The 21,013-nt window shown below is 44.3% G+C and overlaps 4 non-coding genes across 4 annotated transcripts; 2 read left to right on the top strand and 2 right to left on the bottom strand.

Moving 5' to 3' along the window:
* Positions 1–5,937: 5,937 nt before the first annotated feature.
* On the bottom strand, positions 5,938–6,010 carry TRNAT-CGU (transfer RNA threonine (anticodon CGU)). Its single transcript has one exon. It is a non-coding gene; the product is annotated as a tRNA-Thr (tRNA).
* Positions 6,011–8,216: 2,206 nt separating this feature from the next.
* TRNAT-CGU (transfer RNA threonine (anticodon CGU)) lies at positions 8,217–8,289 on the bottom strand. Its single transcript has one exon. It is a non-coding gene; the product is annotated as a tRNA-Thr (tRNA).
* Positions 8,290–8,653: 364 nt separating this feature from the next.
* TRNAT-CGU (transfer RNA threonine (anticodon CGU)) lies at positions 8,654–8,726 on the top strand. Its single transcript has one exon. It is a non-coding gene; the product is annotated as a tRNA-Thr (tRNA).
* A 383-nt stretch (positions 8,727–9,109) lies between these two features.
* On the top strand, positions 9,110–9,182 carry TRNAT-CGU (transfer RNA threonine (anticodon CGU)). The gene has a single exon. It is a non-coding gene; the product is annotated as a tRNA-Thr (tRNA).
* The last annotated feature ends 11,831 nt before the right edge of the window (positions 9,183–21,013 follow it).

The raw sequence follows: 21,013 nt of genomic DNA, 5'->3' as shown, positions 1-21,013 counted from the left end.
AGGTTTAAACAAGGTCTTCAAATGGGCAGAGGAAAACGGATTCCGACTGAACCCACAAAAAAGCACGTGTGTCTTGTTCTTCCGAAAGAGAGGCATGCACTCAGAACCCGACATTGAACTGAACGGTGAACATCTGTCTGTTAATACAGAGCATAAATTCTTAGGATTAATCTTGGACAAAAAGCTGACCTTCGTACCGCACATCAAGTATCTAAAACAAAATGTTTAAAAGCCATGAATATTTTAAAAGTGTTGTCTCGTACTAGGTGGGGTAGTGACAGGCAATGTCTCATGAACCTATATAGAAGCCTCATTCGCACCCGCTTAGATTATGGGGCCGTTGTTTATCAGTCTGCGACTAAAAGTGCTTTGAAGATGCTGGACCCCGTGCACCATTTGGGCATCCGCCTTTCTACGGGTGCTTTTCGCACCAGCCCCTTAGAAAGCCTTTATGTCGAGTCAAATGAGTGGTCGCTTCATCTGCAGAGAACTTACATGTCCTTTGTTTATTTCCTTAAGGTAAAAGCAGACAAGAAGCACCCCTCATACTCTACTATAATGATTTGTCGAGCTCAATTCTTTTTCAAAACAGGCCTTCGATGAGGCAGCCCTTCTCAGTTCGCCTGAAGAGTCTAGCTGAGGAAACTGGAGTCTCACTTGAACACAGTTTAGTGGCTCCTGTAGCATACCCGCCACCGTGGCAATGGCAGACTATAGACTGCGATGTGACTTTTCTAGAAGTTACAAAACATGCGCCTATTGCCCGTAACCGAACACACTTCCTGGAACTTCAACACAAATACACACGTCCTGAGTTCTTTACAGATGCCTCCAAGTCTAACTCCTCTGTGTCCTACGCTGCTGTCGGCCCATTTTTTTCGGATGCTGGCCCTCTACATCCAGACACAAGTATCATCACAGCAGAAGCTTATGCGATACTTGTGGCGGCTAAACACATCAAGCAATTACAAATACAAAAAGCAGTAATTTATACGGACTCCCTCAGTGTGGTAACGGCTCTGCACACTCTTAGAAAACACAAAAACCCAGTCCTTGTCTCACTTTACTCAATTTTGTGCACACTCTACACACTGAAACAACATGTTGTAGTGTGCTGGGTGCCAGGGCACCGAGAGATTCAAGGCAACGTGAGGGTGGATCAGCTCGCTGCATCCGTCCACAAAAGCACTGCCCCTACACCCATATCAATCCCGGCCCTTGATGTTAAGCCGTCTCTCAAACGAAACCTCAGGGTATACTGGCAGAGCAAGTGGGATACACACACACAAAACAAACTACACGTTATTAAGCCACACCTTGGTCATTGGCTGCCCGTATCGAAATCGCGTCATACAGACATAATACTAACGAGACTCAGAATAGGACACACATACGCGACACACACTTATCTTCTGCATGGTGACGATGCACCATTGCGTGACAAATGTGGTGAAACATTAACAGTCCTTCACATACTAATCCAGTGCAAACACTTAGAAACTCTAAGAAAACAACATTTTCCATTACCCTACCGACAACATATACCTTTACACCCTGCATTGTTCGTCGGTAGGGAACCGCTTTTTAGTCATAAATCATTGTTAGAGTTTTTAAAAGCAATTAATAGTTTTCATATCATATACCCGGGCATTCCGTAGCACGACCTCTCCAAAGAGGTTTTTGCTGCGGTGTCTACGCAAGAAAGCACTTGCCTCACGGCCCTTGGACGCAAGGGTATGAACGAGTGAGGCACTTGTGCTAATGTCACACATATCCACCATCGTCTTTTATTATCACCAACTTTTGTCATCTATTCACACCGCACGCACCTTTCACGGCATGGTCATGATTTTATTACTTGTATGTTTTTACCCGCCTTACCGCGAGGAATTTTATGGCCCTTTTAGAGCCGCTTATCACAATCATTGTCCATATTTTTAGTAAGATGAACTGGCGCTCTTTGGCCGTGAAATGGCCCTTGCGCCACAAAACATCAAACATCGTCATCATCATCATCATCAGGTGTGTGGAAAGCACTTTCGTCTTGCCACATATATAAAAAGGAAGGGAGGGGGGAGGGTCTGTGGATCTGTATTTGTTCAAAACAACACCACGCCGAAAGCATGCGTGTATTTTGTTGTTTATAAACGATTTAGCCCACGTGTTATGTTTTCTATGCATCAGCACATATGAACTCACGAAAACGTTTTTTTTTTGCGCGTCGTACTGCGGGTGCAGTTAGGTTTACGTACTGCGTAACTAGCTTATGTTCTGACTACAGTAGAGAAATGTATATTTATTATAAAACAATCAACGGAAAAACGTTCCAGAACAAAATTCTAACTCGCGACGATCCTCGGAGACAAAGTGCCCGACGCCCATGTACTCCACACACTTTACGAACCGTTCGCTGCAATGTTGTGGGTGATTCGTGTGGTCGTTGCGATACAGGATGCGTGCGTCGGTGGGTGTGTAAGATTACGGCAAATGCGTGCGTTGTACGAATCAATCACAGTTACGCTACTGATAACAGCCAGTTCCCACAAGTCAAGCACTTGCGTGCCGTTAGCTGGTACAGCGCTGTGAACGTGCAAGGACCAAATCGGTCGCGGTGATAGCAAAGCAGGAGACATGATACAAAACGATTTGCGTCCGATATGCGCGAAGTCCACAGTGCTTGGCGTGGCATCACCGGCGTGATGCAATGAAACGAACTGTGGTGCCCCCGCGCACTGGATCACGTCGAAGTGCATCGTGTACAGCAGTGGCATGCGTGGTTGCTTCATCGCACAGATGATTCTCAGCAGGGAAGGCACCGCATACGCACTTCATACGCACTGTGTACATAGGCACTTCAGTCATGATTCCTCATTGTCGTCAGCCACTGCATCGACAATTGACACAAAATTCTTTGCAATATTTTAGCAGATACTACGCTTTTCAGAAGAATGGCGAAAAATAGAGAAGCGATTGTACATTTTTTGCCTATATCTTTCGCTTTGGACCTACCACTACCTCTGTATAAATCCCATCGAATAGCCTGAATTCTTGCACAGATATACTCCTTTCATGAATATGGGCTTTCCTTGTATATATGAAAGTGAGTACTCACTCGCTCACGGACGAGCGAATGAGTACTCAATCGCTCGAACATTGAAATCCAGTCATCAACGTCCTTGTCTTCTGTGCCTGAGAAAACAGGGGGATCTCGCAGACGCAGTGAACCGTCGCAGGGAACAGTAGGCAGTGCCGGCGGAGGAGTTGGAGCGGCGCTTGCGTCGGTAGTCATAACGAACCGTAAAATACGATTCCGAAGCTCCAGGGCGATCGAAACCCAGCACCTCCACCACTATATATATATATATATATATATATATATATATATATATATATATATATATATATATATATATATATATATATATATATATATATATATATATATATAAACCACGTCCGGTACGGCAGTAACCAGGTTATATTTTCAATCCAGATGCACGAGTGAAAGCCGTGCAGCCCGCGTGATAGATAGACGATGATGATGGTGTAGGCTGTGGTGTAGGCGATCCGGAGACGCGTTGACAGGAGCAATGCGATAGTTGACGCCGGATGTTCGTTCCAGGACAGTGTATGGACCGAGATATCGGTGAAGGAATTTTCTCAGAGCCCAGGTGCACGAACAGTTGTCCACAAAAGGTCTGCATCTGGCCGTTCCAGGTTCTGTGGGAAGCTGGACGAAAAGATGATATTTCGTACAGGTAGCAAAGGCAGGTCTTCTATTCTAATCCACGCAGTACCATGTCCATCATTCCTTTGAATGTGGCTGGGGCGTTGTAGAGACCAAAAGGCATCACATTGAATTCAAAGAGCCTATCTTGCGTAGCAAACGCAGTGTTCTCTTTATCGCACTCATGAATCGGAATCTGCCCATAAACAGAGCGCAAGTCGAGACTTGAAAAATACTCGGCACCTTGTTAACTATCGAGAGCGTCATCAATGCGAGGCATTGGCTAGACGTCCTTACGAGCAATTTAGTTGAGAGCTGTATAATCAATGTAAAATCGTACCGAGCCATCCTTTTTTCTTCGAATAGTACGAGAGGTGAAGACCAAGCGCTTGTCGAAGGCCTGATGACGTTGCGCGAGAGCATGTGGTTGACTTGTTTTTCTATAGGCTTGCGTTCAGAAGCCGACACATTGTAAGGGCGGCGGCGGATAGCGTTTTGACAACAAGCAGTTTCCCCTCCAAAAACAGCACCTTCTAGTTTTCCAAGACCAGAGAGATCGCCGTGGGACGCAGGGGTGATGACGAACGCCAAACAGTGACGGAGAATGGCGGCGAGACGAACGAGACGATTGAGGCCCGGCTTGAGCCCGTCGAGGGGAGATTTATCATTCAGATGGGATGTGCATGGGTATGGTACGCGATTGCAGGCATTGGGTCTTGGGGCAAAGTTTCTTTCTTAAGCTGAATAAGCACATCATGCATCCTGCTGACGGCGGCGGCAGAAACTCGATATATGACGCCTTATGCAACAGTAGTAGCAGACGGCGTGCGGAGGACGCCATGTAAAATTGTGGGGTGGCCTTGGCGCTTACGTTGCTGTCGCAGCCAACTGGTCGCATCCAACGTCCGCAGACATGACTGGAACTGGTGCAGGGGGCCGAGATGCTATTTCTGCGTAAGAAGGCGCACGAAAGGGCACAGGAGACGGGACATGTGCGGCGCTCGTCATTGATGTCAGTTCGTCCTTGATTATCTCACGCAGACTGGGACGAGAAGTGCGAAATGACGCGATTGGTTGGGTTGCCTGGAATAAGGCTGTGGAGGCCCTCTTTGACAATTGTGTGGATAAGGGATCACAATTCGTGCTCTGCAGTAGAGCAAGCGTCGCAGGAGCATGTGAAAGGCACATGAAATGAAGCGCGGCCAGGTGTTGTCATATGGTGATGATGTGCTGGACGGTAGTTGGATTCGGGCCAACGCGAGCATGGAAGGTTGCAGAGTTGATACCTTTCAGTATGTGTCAGATGCGATCGGCCTCCGTCATGTCATTTGGTGCTCGGCGACTGAGAGCCAGAACATAATTAATGTAGGCCGTATATGATTTGTCATCCCCCTAGATGCGGGTTAAGAGCTTCTGTTTCGCAACCACCGAACATCCTGCAGAGTTGCCCAATAAGTGACGGAGATGTCTCATGAAGGCAAAACAATTGTAGAAGTCGCTCTCGTGGTGCTAGTACCAGATTTTAGTGACGCCATTGAGGTAAAAAAACATAGCGCAGTTTTTGCACCTCGTCCGAATATTTACAAGTACTGGTTTGATCTTAACTGTCCAGCCATTCTTTGTTGTCTTCACCGCGAAGGCCACAAAATGCCGGAGGATCTCGGTGAGAGGTACTCACGCTGTAGTGAAGCCTAAGTGGCTGCGAAGAAGCAGTTGCAGCAGTGTACGCGTTGGGTTCTGCCATCGCTGTTGCTTGAGGGCACAACCGTTGACCAGACCAGAGCTCCAGGGGTGACGGGTAGAGCAGCAGGGTGCGGGAACCAAAGCACGCTCCACCACTTATGAGACCACGTCTGGTACGGCAGTAAACAGGCTACATTTTTAATCCAGATACACAAGCGAAAGCGGCGCAGCCCGCGTGACAGGCGATGATGATCGCAACAATTCTTTGGTCATACAGATGAAAGACGAAGTACATAATCAGCGCTCGTAATATACATATATATATATATATATATATATATATATATATATATATATATATATATATATAAGGGAAAGAAGTGTATACCTAAGGGCTCGTTTTCCCGTGTTTTTAACACAATATAAATGAGATATAACAGACAGTAATGCCAAGGAATGTACAGGGGAAGTTATTAAAATCAATGGAATGTAAATAAGAAGAAAGAAAAGTGGATGAAAAAATTACCAACTGTGAGCAGGAATCGAACCTACGGCCTTCGAATTACGCGTTCGATGCTCTAACCACTGAGCTATCACAGCGGCCCTCCCTCCATCCACTTTTTTGGGTTTATCTGTGAATTTAGAAGTAGGAGCGACAGTCAGGGCCATCTACAAGCCAAACAACGAGTGTGAAAACACTCTTTTGCGCATGTTTGGCGTCACGTAGCACGTGAACTTAATATGAGCGGGCAGCTGATTAATTGTCCCTCTTATACAACCTAAACACACCAAGTCTGCCAGTACGAGACCCTCGTTCAATGAAATAAGGGAAAAAAGTGTATACCTAAGGGCTCGTTTTTCCGTGTTTTTAACACAATAATAATGAGATATAACAGACAGTAATGCCAAGGAATGTACAGGGGAAGTTATTAAAATCAATGGAATGTAAATAAGAAGAAAGAAAAGTGGATGAAAAAATTACCAACTGTGAGCAGGAATCGAACCTACGACCTTCGAATTACGCGTTCTATGCTCTAACCACTGAGCTATCGCAGCGGCCCTCCCTCCATCCACTTTTTTGGGTTTATCTGTGAATTTAGAAGTAGGAGCGACAGTCAGCGCCATCTATAAGCCAAACAACGAGTGTGAAAACACTCTTATGCGCATGTTTGGCGTCACGTAGCACGTGAACTTAATATGAGCGGACAGCTGATTAATTGTCCCTCTTATACAACCTAAACACACCAAGTCTGCCAGTACGAGACCCTCGTTCAATGAAATAAGGGAAAGAAGTGTATACCTAAGGGCTCGTTTTTCCGTGTTTTTAACACAATATTAATGAGATATAACAGACAGTAATGCCAAGGAATGTACAGGGGAAGTTATTAAAATCAATGGAATGTAAATAAGAAGAAAGAAAAGTGGATGAAAAAATTACCAACTGTGAGCAGGAATCGAACCTACGACCTTCGAATTACGCGTTCTATGCTCTAACCACTGAGCTATCGCAGCGGCCCTCCCTCCATCCACTTTTTTGGGTTTATCTGTGAATTTAGAAGTAGGAGCGACAGTCAGCGCCATCTATAAGCCAAACAACGAGTGTGAAAACACTCTTATGCGCATGTTTGGCGTCACGTAGCACGTGAACTTAATATGAGCGGACAGCTGATTAATTGTCCCTCTTATACAACCTAAACACACCAAGTCTGCCAGTACGAGACCCTCGTTCAATGAAATAAGGGAAAGAAGTGTATACCTAAGGGCTCGTTTTTCCGTGTTTTTAACACAATATTAATGAGATATAACAGACAGTAATGCCAAGGAATGTACAGGGGAAGTTATTAAAATCAATGGAATGTAAATAAGAAGAAAGAAAAGTGGATGAAAAAATTACCAACTGTGAGAAGGAATCGAACCTACGACCTTCGAATTACGCGTTCGATGCTCTAACCACTGAGCTATCACAGCGGCCCTCCCTCCATCCACTTTTTTGGGTTTATCTGTGAATTTAGAAGTAGGAGCGACAGTCAGCGCCATCTATAAGGCAAACAACGAGTGTGAAAACACTCTTATGCGCATGTTTGGCATCACGTAGCACGTGAACTTAATATGAGCGGGCAGCTGATTAATTGTCCCTCTTATACAACCTAAACACACCAAGTCTGCCAGTACGAGACCCTCGTTCAATGAAATAAGGGAAAGAAGTGTATACCTAAGGGCTCGTTTTTCCGTGTTTTAACACAATATTAATGAGATATAACAGACAGTAATGCCAAGGACTGTACAGGGGAAGTTATTAAAATCAATGGAATGTAAATAAGAAGAAAGAAAAGTGGATGAAAAAATTACAAACTGTGAGCAGGAATCGAACCTACGACCTTCGAATTACGCGTTCGATGCTCTAACCACTGAGCTATCACAACGGCCCTCCCTCCATCCACTTTTTTGGGTTTATCTGTGAATTTAGAAGTAGGAGCGACAGTCAGCGCCATCTATAAGCCAAACAACGAGTGTGAAAACACTCTTATGCGCATGTTTGGCGTCACGTAGCACGTGAACTTAATATGAGTGGGCAGCTGATTAATTGTCCCTCTTATACAACCTAAACACACCAAGTCTGCCAGTACGAGACCCTCGTTCAATGAAATAAGGGAAAGAAGTGTATACCTAAGGGCTCGTTTTTCCGTGTTTTTAACACAATATTAATGAGATATAACAGACAGTAATGCCAAGGAATGTACAGGGGAAGTTATTAAAATCAATGGAATGTAAATAAGAAGAAAGAAAAGTGGATGAAGAAATTACCAACTGTGAGCAGGAATCGAACCTACGACCTTCGAATTACGCGTTCGATGCTCTAACCACTGAGCTATCACAGCGGCACTCCCTTCTTATTTACATTCCATTGATTTTAATAACTCCCCTGTACATTCCTTGGCATTACTGTCTGTTATATCTCATTAATATTGTGTTAAAATCACGGAAAAACGAGCCCTTAGGTATACACTTCTTTCCCTTATTTCATTGAACGAGGGTCTCGTACTGGCAGACTTGGTGTGTTTAGGTTGTATAAGAGGGACAATTAATCAGCTGCCCGCTCATATTAAGTTCACGTGCTACGTGACGCCAAACATGCGCATAAGAGTGTTTTCACACTCGTTTTTTGGCTTATAGATGGCGCTGACTGTCGCTCCTACTTCTAAATTCACAGATAAACCCAAAAAAGTGGATGGAGGGAGGGCCGCTGTGATAGCTCAGTGGTTAGAGCATCGAACGCGTAATTCGAAGGTCGTAGGTTCGATTCCTGCTCACAGTTGGTAATTTTTTCATCCACTTTTCTTTCTTCTTATTTACATTCCATTGATTTTAATAACTTCCCCTGTACATTCCTTGGCATTACTGTCTGTTATATCTCATTAATATTGTGTTAAAAACACGGAAAAACGAGCCCTTGGGTATACACTTCTTTCCCTTATTTCATTGAACGAGGGTCTCGTACTGGCAGACTTGGTGTGTTTAGGTTGTATAAGAGGGACAATTAATCAGCTGCCCGCTCATATTAAGTTCACGTGCTACGTGACGCCAAACATGCGCATAAGAGTGTTTTCACACTCGTTGTTTGGCTTATAGATGGCGCTGACTGTCGCTCCTACTTCTAAATTCACAGATAAACCCAAAAAAGTGGATGGAGGGAGGGCCGCTGTGATAGCTCAGTGGTTAGAGCATCGAACGCGTAATTCGAAGGTCGTAGGTTCGATTCCTGCTCACAGTTGGTAATTTTTTCATCCACTTTTCTTTCTTCTTATTTACATTCCATTGATTTTAATAACTTCCCCTGTACATTCCTTGGCATTACTGTCTGTTATATCTCATATATATATATATATATATATTGTTCAAAGTTACCATTTGTTTGTAAAACCATAAGCTTTTACCTTTTTGTTGATCCTACCGTTCAGTTCTTTTTTTTTGGCCGATCCCCCTTTGTGGGTGTGCGCCAGTTTATAAAGATTATCATCATCATCTTTAATGCCGGCCTACTACCCAAAAGTTTTTCATTAGGGCCCTAGTGGGTACCAAGCAAGTGTACTTTTAGTAGTTACCGAATGGTTGTTTTGAAAGGCTCTGAAAAGTCGCTCTTCTAGTTTTCACTATGCCTGTGCGTTGCCTATCACGCAGGCCTAAGTTTTTGCTTAAAGCTCCTGATCAGTTGTGAAAGGAACAATAATAACGAATGAATGGTTGATCATGGCCGGTCTCTAGGCGCTTGCTCGCTCCAGCCGAAGCGAGTACAATATATTTGTTTTTATACATTAACAGCACCTCTGCGTGAAGGTGTTGAGAGCCAACTCTTGAAAACGCCTTTTCCGCATGCACACCGATTTGTAAATTAGCTGTCCCTCGCCACTTTCTCGCGCTAGTTACTTTTCCATTTGTAGAAACGGTGAGAGTGTAGACGTGTGTGTGGGCACAGCCTGTATTTTTTGGCATTCATGCATTGCGTAATGGGAATTTTTGTTGAAGTGCACCACAAAACGAACGGACAGAAGAGGCTGACAAGGACAGCGCTTGCCTTGTCCTTGTCAGCCTCTTCTTTTTGTCCATTTTTTGGTACGCTTCAACAAAATTTTCAAATATGAACGTAATCCAACTGGCCCAACTTGCCATCTTGCTGCATTATACTTTGGTTATAAATACGCACACGCCATGGCACAAAAATCTTTTTTTAAGGCTCGAACAGATTTTATTAGCTGAATTTCAAAATGCTTGAAGCTCGTGTGTTTAGATTTATCATTCAGGTGCCCGTTAATGAACTCCACATGGTTGAAGTTGCGAAAACATTCCACTATGGCGTCCTTCATAAACATATCAGAGAAAAAACTTTATTAAACTAAAATTCTAGGCAACTTGCAGTTGATCATTCAGCCATACATTAAAGATTCGCGGCTACTGTACTGTTCAGAAGGTGTGGACCAACGTAAGTCACGCATAATAATACTTTTGAAAAGTATCTTCAGATTATTCTAGTTATTTCTATGAAAATCATAACGAATCAGAATAACATGCTATCTGGTTTCATTCGCAAGTCCACACGAAAGTACTTCTGGTCGCGAAAAAAGTTAGCTTCTTCAACTAAAAGTATCACGACTGAGTTTTCTTCAAGGGTGTTGTTTTCTTCAGGCGCAATGAAGACATATTAGTACTAATGAGGACATTTTCTGATTCCCCAAAATTTAATTCTCCCCCTGCATCCCTGGAGTGTCTTATTTCATATGAAAATGTTTCACTTCTTTTCATCTACACTAAGGATTGCATCTGGGCTTGTGTGTTTTAGACTTTGTGTGTTTGCAAGGACTAAGCATGGCGTGGTTCGGCTTGGGTTTTTTTTCTGCAAAACAACAAGTTTCTGAAACTGTACCAGCACATGCTGTTTCAGGTTAACTTTTGCGCTTTCATTTTGAACAGTCAAAAGTTTTATGGGCAATCTTATTGCTAATGTCATTACTCCTGCTGTTGCGATTTCCGTTCGCGCCTACATGTGGAAAATAGTAGCCATCCCCAATATGTTTTGACTTTCAGCTTTTTGAAGTACTTATTTCAATAGGCAATAGATTTTAATAAGTGTGATACCTTGAAAAAAGTGTGCAAAATTTATCCTTTTGAAGGGCACGGGCTGTCGGCCTACGTATTTGAAGGAAACGTTTCCAAACAAATTTTCTCAAAAAAGAAGAAAGAAAGAGAATACGTTTAAGATATTTTGTCTTCGAGGTAATGAAGGACCATGTGGTGTGGCCGAACCTTCTGAACACAAAACACGATGGTACATGTGTGCAGAATGGAATATTTATCAAGGTATGAATTTTTTGAAGTTACAGGAAGAGTTGTCGTATATGCTTTTTACCATGTTTCTATTGCGTAGGTACCACCAGAAAATGCAACAGCAGAAATCAAACTTAGCTATATTTGATCACGCTAGCCTTTCTTTGCAATGGAAAGCGGCGAGTTGGCTTGGTACGAGGTTGCGGTGATAGAAAGAAGCACAGCCTCCTGTATGCGTTCTGTAAAGGAAGCGAGCGTGCGCCTCCTGACCGGCTGACGGTACGATAAAGAGAAATGATCCCTTGATTTGCACTGAAAAACTGCGGTCTAAGAACTCTAATGTTATAAGTTTTACTTTCATACCTTTATTACTAGCGGATCAATATCAAGGTCGTAGTTTCAATGTTAAATTTCGCTCTCAAATTTTCGCCAGAGGTGCAACAGTCGATACCGAATTTGGAGCAATTTCGAGAGCAGGAAAATCTGAATTTGGAGAAGGTACAAGAAAAAAACATGAATTTTTTATCGCAAACGACCGAATTCGGAGCAGCTTGAAAAAGAAGGCTTAGATATAGAAAAAAGTATATGTGGAAGCCATTCAACACTCTCTAAATATTGCACAGTGATTATGAGCAGTGATATTTCAACAAAAGTTACTAGCTTTATTACCCCTCTCAGCAAACAACGATGAGCTCCACATGAGGAGTCACCGCGCCTGTGAAATCGTTTGATAGAGCCTGAGGATTTAAATGTGGATCCCCCAAGATGGTGATTATGAGTTTCGTAAAACTGGCAAAATAACTGTTTCACTTTTTAAGTCTGCAGGGATGTCTTATCGTACTCCAAATTATTTTCCCAGTAACATTTTTAGATGTCAGGGAGCATATTAGCAATTACAATCATGTGGAGTGTACACACATCACTCATTGAACAAACTGTGCTGTGTCTAAAGACACTGCACAATCTGCCCCTTCCAAGTATCTTATAATGCTTTTCCTCAGGTCACTCATGTACTATGGCGAAAAAGCTTAAGCGCTGTTTTTCCACGGGGTAGAACAAGAACAAGAAATTTTCTATCTACTACCCCCTGCCCCCCTCTGAATTTATTTAAATAAAGGCGTTAGTTTTAGGGCCCAATTTCTCGGCTTGCTTTCAAGGCACGTTTGACTATATAAAATAATAACGGCACATGCCTGTTGGCCTGGCAATGGCACCGGATTTATATCGCATGTGGCGTTGCTATGGTTACTAACATGGCCACGGCGTGAACTAAAGCTGGAATCGCACAAACAAGACATGCTGAGAGCTCAGACACTTCGAGTTTTAGTTCCTAATGGTTCCTAACATGCCATGGCCACGCTTGCTAACTAGAAAATTCATATTTCTCGCGAAGTGCTGTTGGCTATGGCATCACATTTTTGTCTTGAAGTTGTGTCGTGTCCGAAGGGCACGTGGCGTTGTTCCTTCATCTAGTTGAACACTTTTCGCGAGTGTCTAGGCCTGATGAGAAGCTATCATACACTACATATTAGAGTTAGGGTCCTGCTATGCAACAAGCGTGGTCCTCGTTCGGAAGCGCTCGTTCCCACAAGAACCAGCGCATTTCCGGTGGACTCATCCCCTTCCAGCGCCACTCTCCGCGCAGATGGCAGCGAGCCACCGCGCAGTTCCGGGCAAATCGTCACCTCCTCCACCGAGCCACCGTACCGTTGCGGGGAAAGCTTCATCTTCTCCAACAGGCACCAGGGAACTGGTCTTGCAGACGCGACCAAAACGTTAATTCAGGCCATACCGGCCCCATGCCTAGAGGATTTTGCCCCAGCCGACATTGTCGTGCTGGCCGGTTCTGTATAAACTATAACCTGCTATGGTAAACATTCCTTACTGTTGCTGTTTTCAAAACTGATTGCCTCCCTATTCCGCCTCTGGGTGAAGGCTTCAGTGAAGTCCGTTTGACTGCTCGCCGCTTTCGGCTACCGCTACCATCGCAACAAACAGGAAGTCTTAACAGTGGGGGCATTGGTGGGATGTCATCAAACCCGACTTTCTAACATTCCTTCCTGTTGCTGTTTTCAAAACTGATTGCCTCCCTTTTCCGCCTCTGGGTGAAGGCTTCAGTGAGGTTCGTTTGACTGCTCGCCGCTTTCGGCTACTGCTACCGTCGCAACAAACAGGAAATCTTAACAGTGGGGGCATTGGTGGGACGCCATCAAACCCGACTTCCTAACAGTGGTTGGCAGCTTCGGGATACGAGACGCTATGTTTGGCAAGTCTGATCGGATCTCTGAGCACGAGGACGACCACCGTGATAGCGTTTGGCTACGCTGAGATACGCAACCCTACGTTTGGCACGCCGGATCGGACCCCTGGAAGCTCGAGCACGGCCGACCTGAAATCAGCGTCTGGATACGATTGGATACGCTACCCTATCCTCATTGTTCGGCAAGCTGGGACAAGCAAATCCGGATCTCAACACTGGCAAGTTGGACCGGATCCCTGAAGGCCAGAGAACTCCCACGACACCGTTTGAAGGCAGGCACAAGTTGGGCCATCGTCGGCTACTTTGTTTGGGTGAGTGCCCAACATTTACTGTTCATTTCGCCAGACCTATCTTGCACAGGCAGATGTTAGAAGAGTTTTTTGTGATTTTTGTTGGCTATATTTCAATATTCACCTACTTTAAACCATGTGACTAGTTTTGGAGTGGGCTGAATATCACTAGTAGAGCATCAATAGGAACAAGTTCGCGATAGAGCAGTACCTTGTGCAGGACCTCCTTAAAATTTGTAGAGCCATGGGAATTTCCGCGGCATCCGCCAAAACAACAGAAGCGATTCTCGAGGTGATGCGGGCAGAGAATGTGACTGCCGAGGAAGCTGAGGAGTTTTGGGAGCCCATTTGTGAGCATACGCAGAAGGCCGAGAAGAGTCGCGAAGAGCTCGAAGCTCAAAGACGTGAACAGAGGGAGGCCGAGGAGGGTAGCAAAAAGACAGATCATGTTCTGCTATTGAGACAGCTTGATCGTAAAATTCAAGCACTTAAGTGGCAGCTAGCGGAACGCCAGCTCCACAACTTTAAGGCAGGCGAGAACATCGCGCATTTTCTTCATAATTTTGAAGTCGTCTGTTGTAATGTGGGTGTTAGCCGCGACCTTTGGGTGGAGACGCTCGGCTAAATCGCAGATGCTTGGAATTGCTTACCCTTCAAGGAAGCAGGAGACTTTGCCTTGATAAAATATTTTTTTTCAAGTCCTGCTGACTGGGAAAGTCAGAGCGATAAAGACAGCGCTGAAGCGCGTCGTAGGGCGCTAAAGGTAGACGCCCGCCAAGAAGAGCGTGAGGATGAGGCGCGCCGTAAAGCAATGGAGGCTGAGGCCCACCTTGTGGCGTTTGATAGTGACGCTCGCCGGAACGTGTTTGATGATAAGAACAGAAGGAAAGCGCAGGGGGCTGAGGCCCATTGCTATGCGCAAGCCACTGAAGTGCGTCAGCGAAAGCGGGGCTTTGAGAAAAGTGGCGAGGTATCTGACGTTGAGGCCCGTCACAAGGTGCACGACGCCGAAGTGCGTCGGGCAGAGCCACACCCTGGGGTGCATCCCGGGGAGTTAGGGGCCGAGGCCCATCGCATGTTTAAGGACGCTGATACGCATCGTAAAGGGCTGGAGACGGAGCAGCTTCGCAGCACACATGATCAAAATGCATCGTGTCAAAAAGAGCTTGACGACCAGTCGCGTCGTAAGGTGCTAGAGGTTGACTCCGGTTGACAAAATATTGAGCAGTATGCGCGACATAAATCGCTACAGAATAAAACTTGTAAAAGAGAGCATGAGATCGACTTCGAAGGCTAGAGAACAAGAGCTAACCACGACAGTGATAGACCCCCACCGATCTAAAGCTCCCTAGGCGTGTTAGTTACCTTTTAAGGCATCGGAACTTTAATTCTGTTGCAAGCAAAGACAGCTAGCAATAAGCCCGAGGAAAAGCTAGATAAGCAGTCTGAAGTTTCGTCAGTGTTTGTCAGAGGCCGCAAACTTGGAAGTAAGTGTGTCGAGGCTGCCAGTATTGCGTGGAGTCCCGATAGAAAGAGGTGTCGGCGTAAGCGTAACACGGTAAAGACGACGAAAGCCATGGGTGCTAAAGCCGCTGTTAGGTGCCATGACGTCCTCCGTCGAGACGCCAAGTTCACGGCCATGCGTAGAATGGCGACCGGGCCCTCTGAGAAATGTTTGAAGTTCAGATCATCATGGAGATCGAGATTAGGCGGGAAGCGCGTCAAGAAAAACCGATATTCAGGAAAATTCGGACGCCGACTTCGCCTGGTGTTCACCCAGAGTTCATCTTCACCCAGAGTTTGTCTGAGAGGGTGCTGCCTTGCCACTACCGAGAGTGTATTTTGTGTTTAGTTTTGAAAATTATTTTTTTAGTTTTGTCATCTGCCGATGAGCAAGGGATGCGTTCAAATTTTTTAAAGTTTTACTTTTCTTGCATCGAAGAAGCAGACATTCATATGTTTGCATAATCATTTTTGTTTTTATATTACTCGAAAGTTTTATTTTAACAGCGAAGGCTGAGGAAAAGCCACTGTTTAAAATACCTTCTGTGTTTGACAATGCGTGTTTGTATGTGCGTCAATGTTGGTCAACTTTTATCTTTTTTGTGTAACGCGTGCAAGTTTGATTTTCCGTGTTATTTTCTTACATATTCAAGCGTCTTTTATCGTGTTGGGATGCTCATTGGGTGAGAGCCTTGAGCGAGAGCTTGTCGAATGAATTTATTTTGTTTAATGGTCTGACGCTTGCAAGCAACGCCAATGTGCGTGAATCAGAAGTGCTTGATATTCTAAACTGTAGTTTCGGGGCCAATATGAGTTAACCTCAGCACCTTCGGTCGTCCACGATCTGCCTCAATCACAATTGAGAATCGCACTTAGCTGCGATTCTCAATGCACTTACACTTAGCTAAAGGTGTGTCCACATTGCGTATTCCTCCTGTGATACGTTGCTCGTGATGCTATTCTTTAGCTCAGCTTAATCTTGAGGAAATATTTTAGTTTCTGCTGCTCTGGCCATTTGATCAGCATTTGAAGGGCGCTTGCTTAAGCCAGAGTGGTTGGGCTTTGTGTTCAACTCCATTGTTACAGTGGTCCCCTGCAGGGCTCTGAATGTCACCACGGGAAGAGAGAGTGGAACAGCCACAATTCTCAATGGTGAACCAGCATCCCTCCTTCCGAGCCACGCTAGACGGCTCAAAACTCCGAATGCATTGTCTGGCGGTGGGGGTGTTGTTATGCCACAAGCGTGGTCTTCGTTGGAGAGCGCTTGTTCTCACAACAACCAGCGCAGTTACGGCGAACTCTCCCCCCTCCCAGCGCCACCTTCTGCGCAGATTGTGGCGAGCCACCGTTCAGTTCCGGGCAAAGCGTCGCCTCCTCCGCCGAGCCACCGTGCCTTTCCGGGAAAAGCTACACCTTCTCCACCAGGCACCGAGGAACTGGTCTCGCAGAAGAGACCAAAACGTTATTTAAAGGGACCCTGAAATGGTTTTGGCGATTTTTTACTAACACATTGGGCCAGTAGGCGAAGTCCCAAGGGTAATTTAGAGACCGATTCGAGCTCTCTGCGTGAACTGTGTAATTTATTACAAAGCTTTAAAGCTGCCAATCACCCGAGATCGCTGCAGATCGCTGCGAATCGGCAAAATGCATGTCCAACCGCCCACACACCAACGACGCGACCAGCCCTATTGACGTCATTGTTTTCAGCTGATCTGATTGACTGCGGAACGCGAAGCAAAAGATTTTTTTTCTAACAAGCAGGGGACAAATGTTGTTCGTAATTTGTAAAACACTTTAAGTTTATTTTGATTAAAAATTTTTACAAAGAAAAAGAATACGATCCTAGTTTACAACTGAGATTTGGAACTTCCGGCAGACGGCGAACGTTGTCTGCTTCGATCCCATGCGCTCCATGTTGACGTGAGCTGCGCAACGAGTGGGCATCATGCGGTTGTTCCGACACCACAGAACACCTAGTTATACACTGTGACACGATGAATCACCCTTGCGTCGTTGTGGGCTGCAAGTCCATTGATTGGAGAAGGCGCTGCAGCGCATAGGATTGCCCGTATCAGATCGGCGGAGGGATTGACGCCTATGCGGTCGCCACTTTAAGCTAGAAGTCTACGAAAGCGTTTCCGTGCTTGTGCGGCGATGTGGAAAGGCATCTTCTCAAATCCGATGCACTGCCGTCTTTGTTCCTTCCAGGTGAAAAGGTAAGTTCACGGTTGATCCTGATCATGCGACACGCATTGAAAACGCGATTCGCACGTGTGTGTTTGAGAAAATACAATGTAACTTCGTTAATTATTACTATAATGACTTCGTCTTTTCAATGCATTGTGGTGCTTTTCGCAATATATACACGCTAAAACTTTCACCGGTTCACGATTTCCAGAACCGATTATAAAATGGCAGGCTGCCTTTTTGCACCAGTGTATACGTTGTAGGGCCAGCTGTATAATGCAGGTTCAAATGTACGGCATGCATGTTATACATGATGAGCTCAAAGAAAGCCCCGCAATAGTGCAACACGTATTCGACGGCGTTGATCGGCTATGGTCCGATTGCTCGTGTTGTATTCATGCCGACTAGCAATGGCACGGAGCGCTAGAAAATCGTCTCACATTGCTGGCATCCAAAGTGCGTTTAAGCTTATGCTTCAACTGTAGTGCATATGCTTTATTTTTTCATTTATTAACCTGTGTGAATGCACAATTATATATGTGTAAATGCAGCCTTGCAAGCGAAAGCGTGCCAATTGATGGGTGGTTCAATTGCTTGGGGATATTCATTCAAAAATCTTATGGCTGTTTACGGAGCCGATTATAAGCATGCAGCTTTAAATTGCGCCATATTATGTAGGAAAACAAAAAATCCGAGAAATATTTGAACCACAGTGTCTCTTAATTATTAAATTATTTGTATAACAACAATACTGCATTTGTTTACGCCATACTTCATGATCACCAAATCACAGCAGCGCAACGAAGTTGTGGCTTCACATCTCACAAGTACTTGATAGCTCATCAAAAAAAGAACTGCTAATTAGTAGAACTATTTGCAGAGTTGATGTGCTTATTCAATCCGAGATGTGGAAAAAAACGACAATGCCGAAGTGGTTTTTATACCAATACAATAAACTCTTCAGCCTCTTTGAGCATTATACAAGATTTCTTGGCAGCACCTTTTTAGTACACATGCATAAAACAATTCATGCTATGTATATGAAATGATTACACATAAAGTGTGTGAATGGAAATGCAAAGACAACACTTAAAACCATTGTCATCGATAGTGCCTGTGGTAAAAGAAATTGCTGCTTTTTTCAGCATCCCACACTGCCCCAGAAAAGTGTCGGAGAGTGTGGCACAGTGTTGGTACCTTCTGCTAGCCAGGTTAGTCCTGCTGTGTGAGTGTACACTACACTGCACAAAAGTTAGAGTGGTATGTATATCTGTTGCATAGCATTGCTGCATATTATAGAAAATAACTCAGTAACACCTTTCTTATGCAGCCACACACTGTGCAGCTAGCTGAAGCCGGATAAGACAGCTCAATTTACACAGCTCAGAGCTCCCAGATGAGAAAATATTTTGTGTTCTTTTAAACATAACTTGGCACCAGGGAAGTTATTGTAAAAACTAGAAGCATTTTATTATTTGTAAGCGTGTTGATGTTGTTCGAAACAAACACAAGGTATTTTATACGAAGCGATTTTGATACCGCATAGCCAAAAAGACAGTGTGATGCATCAAATATAGCTTATCAAAAGTGCAGGTGTAACGTATGTTTATTATCACCACCTGATATCCAGGCAACCCCACAAAAAATATGCACTAGGCAACCACGAGTCCAGTGCAATTCGGAAGACAATGGAATGCCGGTCTGTTGGTAAGTTGACCTAAAGGTCGAAAAATGCACGTATGAGGCATAAAATGTACAGTAGCTGTTAACTTACAGGATTCACACCTAAGCTCCTAAACAAAAAAACTAGCAGGAAATAATGCATGATGATGAAAATCGAGCATTACACCATACCAAGAAGTTTTGTTTATTTGAGTGTTTCATAATCATCTCAGCTACGCAGGTGAACATGACCCTGAAGGTGCTCGTTTCGGCCAATACACAGACAGCAGCTGCCTTCACCACTGAATCCGCAGGGCAGACACAGTGGGGTGCTTCATCACATGAGCAGCAGTAGCAGCTTCAGCCGATGTTGCTTCAGTGCCACAGCTCCCAGAGGTTTCAGGCTTTTCGCTTGCTCAACACCTCTCCGGAAGGATGAATCTTCTCCTAATAAAAAAAGTCAGCTGCTGAAACGTCTGTCCAAATGGACGAATGTGTCTCTGCTGAAGAAGAAAAGCCAGCTGCTGAAGTTGACGTCACATGCTTGCCTTCAGTCAGCGACAGTTTCTGCAGGTATTACAAGCATTCAGTGATCCTTAACATGTGATGGGTATGTAGTCACAAACTAGTTCGCATACTGAAACCACCACGTGGGACAGGTATTCTCTGGGGTTGTGTGTGCCCTTTCATGTTTGCAACAAAGGAAGTTAAGCCCCTTAGCTGCCTGAAACATGTCACTCCGAGTAGTTGTGAGAACTTATTAGAAGGCAGAGAAGTCAGCCTGAGCTAATTCGCTATAGAGTAGTTCATGACATTTCACGTATTTTGGCCAGAACGCAAATGGTCCATTCTGCAGTTCACGCTTATTTTTCCCACCTGTGTGTTTTAAAACTATACGAATGTGGCGAGGCAGTTCCATTCCCGTGAAAACCCTGCCGAGACACTTTCATGCATTGCAGGGCAACCTGTTATATTTTATAATGATGCACATAAGAGCTTGTACAATTTAATGCAGGCCCATTGCGAGAAAGTTTTCAGGAGTGGCCCACCTGCTGAAGGCCTTTAAAACCCCTTATTTTCATTATTTATGTTCGGTAGAACATACTTCTCCATTAATATTTCATGAAGGGTAACGCAGGCCCCTAGGGCACCCTTAATCTGGCCATGGGCTTCGTTGAGCACCTGTATAAGAGACATGCACTGGGGAGAAATTAAAGATTCATGTGAATTTTCTTATCAGTTTTATTTCAAAGTAGGCACACCAGTTTCTCTCATGTTACTTTGTCTCTTATATGAGTGTATCGTATATAGGAGTTCGACTATATAAGCAGCATATATAATAAATCTTTATTGACATTAGCTAGACAAGAGGATTTCTATGAGAACGGCAACGAAGAATGTTGGTACTTATTTGTAATTCATGATGCTCTATAATACAGCAGTGTTTTTAGATGTTGGTTCAGCCTCTAATGAGATAACAAAGAGCATATGAGACCACGTACTCTTGCAGTGAGTACGCTTATGCCCAGTGGTAAGATTAGTACAGCACTTATGCTGAAACATATGCCTGACTAGAACACAGTTTGGCCGAAAGCATAAGACTTATTTCACACGAAAGCACACTGTGGTTCATGAACACTTTCTTTTATTACAAGCACGTGTTTTCAGATCTACACCAAATAAGAAGAGGCACACTGACAATTGTGTACAACTACATTGTTCGCAGCATCTACAACGGGCTGCCACCTACCAAAGCAGTTTCACAGTGAACATAAAAAAACACTAAAATGATTTCATGTGACACTATGTACACAATATTGATGTACGAATACACCAACTTCTTTTGTATAAGACATAGCCAGTTACATAATATAATACTTC

This window comes from Rhipicephalus microplus, unplaced genomic scaffold, assembly GCF_043290135.1.
Source record: "Rhipicephalus microplus isolate Deutch F79 unplaced genomic scaffold, USDA_Rmic scaffold_13, whole genome shotgun sequence".
NCBI classification, from domain to species: Eukaryota; Metazoa; Arthropoda; class Arachnida; order Ixodida; family Ixodidae; genus Rhipicephalus; species Rhipicephalus microplus.
Note: the sequence above shows the minus strand (reverse complement) of the source record. Positions and strands in the feature narration are given on the sequence as shown.